Source organism: Calidris pugnax, unplaced genomic scaffold (genome assembly GCF_001431845.1).
Source record: "Calidris pugnax isolate Ruff unplaced genomic scaffold, ASM143184v1 scaffold336, whole genome shotgun sequence".
In the NCBI taxonomy this organism is placed as follows: domain Eukaryota; kingdom Metazoa; phylum Chordata; class Aves; order Charadriiformes; family Scolopacidae; genus Calidris; species Calidris pugnax.
The window spans coordinates 1,038,011-1,039,964 of record NW_015091127.1 but is presented as its reverse complement, the minus strand read 5'-3'; positions in this window follow the sequence as shown (position 1 = coordinate 1,039,964).

The window sequence follows — 1,954 nt, the reverse complement described above, 5'->3', positions numbered from 1 at the left end:
GTACTTATGGTGGCTCGGTGACCTCACAATCCCGCTGTGACCTCACAGAGGAGCTGCCGGAGCCCCGGCTGCCCCGCCCAGAAGGGCCAGTTCCATGGAGGACATGCGTGGGCCAACCTGTCCCTGCACCCCCAAATTTTCTGGGACCACGTTCTGACGGCCCCCCGTATTCCAGATTCCATCCCGTTGTGACAAACGCTCGCTCACAAATAGAATGTACAGAGGACAAAGTCTCGAAGCAAAGATTAAAACATTATGTAAACACAACTATCAAGACAACTGAGTTGGTACACCCTGTTCTTTCTCTCTGTCTCCTTGGGCATTCTCTTCTAAAATGTCCTTCCCTCCCACAGTAGAAACACCTCTTGCGGCCCACTTGCCACCCGGGTGGGGTCCTAAAGCCCCCACGTCCCGGTTCATAACTGGGGCCTTGACCATAATTTGGCAACCCCTCTCTTTCTCCCTCTCTCTCCAGTTGCCACTTCATCACCTTATTCTGCTGTGGCTACCATCAATTTGGTTTGAGCTTTCTGTTTCTTGTCATCCCTTCTGACATACACTTTTGGGCCTCCCGCAACAGATTGTTTAGATCCCAGTCATGCCAATCTTCCAGCTTTCCCAACTTTTTCTTTGTAATGGGCCAGGCCTTTGTAACTGAACAGACTTTCAACACCTCTCGCCCTGCATCACTCCCAGGATCTGGTCCTGGGTATTGTTGCATATTTTTCCTCAGTCTTTCCAGCCAATCTGCAGGGGGTTCATCCTTCTGTTGTCTTCAGAGCAGTGACCAGGGGGGCAGCAGAATTCCCCAAGGAGCTCCGGAGTGACCTTGGGCTGGCGGCCAGAGCCAGAGGTAGGGTGCCGAGGCTGGTGGTCAGGCTGCCCACCCCGTGGGGTGCGGGGTGTCCTGGAGGAGCCCCCTGAGTGCATCCCCTCGGCTGGAGCTGCCAGGTGTTGAGCTTCCAGTGGGAACTGTGGGCCCACTGATGAATGAGATGGGCACCCTAGTGGTGGAAAACACGGAGAAGGCAGAGTTGCTGAATGCCTTCTTTTCTTCAGTCTTCACTGCTAAGGCTGCCCCTCATGAATCTCTGGCCATGGAGGCAAGGGGGAGGGTATGGAGAGAGGAAGTTTTTCCTCCAGTAGAAGAGGACCAGGTTCGGGAGCACTTGGTCAAACTGGACATTCAGAAGTCCATGGGCCCTGATGGGATGCACCCGCGAGTGCTGAGAGAGCTGGCAGATGTTATCGCTGGGCCACTCTCTATCAGCTTTGAAAGATCATGGAGAACAGGAGAGGTGCCTGAAGACTGGAGGAAGGCCAACATCACTCCAGTCTTCAAAAAGGGCAAGAAGGAGGACCCTGGGAACTACAGACCAGTTAGTCTCAGCTCCATCCCTGGAAAGGTAGTGGAGAGACTGATTCTAAATGTCATCTCCAAACCAGTAGAAGAACAGGGGGTTATTGGAAGTGGGCAACATGGGTTTACCAAGGGTAAATCATGTTTAACCAATCTGATAGCTTTCTATGGTGCTGGTTGGTTGGATGAAGGGAGGGCAGCAGATGTCATGTACCTTGACTTCAGCAAGGCTTTTGACACCGTCTCCTATAACATCCTCATTGGGAAACTAAGGACGTGTGGGCTGGATGAGGGGATAGTGAGGTGGACTGAGAACTGGCTGTGTGACAGGACCCAAAGGGTAATGATTAATGGAGTGGGGTCAAGCTGGAGACTTGTAACCAGTGGTGTCCCGCAGGGGTCAATACTTGGTCCAGTGCTGTTCAACATATTCATCAGTGACCTGGACGAGGGGACAGAGTGTATCCTCAGCAAGGTCGCTGATGATACCAAACTGGGAGGGGTGGCTGACACCCCGGGAGGGCCATGCTGCCATCCAGAGAGACCTGGACAGGCTGGAGAGCTGGGCAAGGAAGAACCTCATGAGGTTCAACA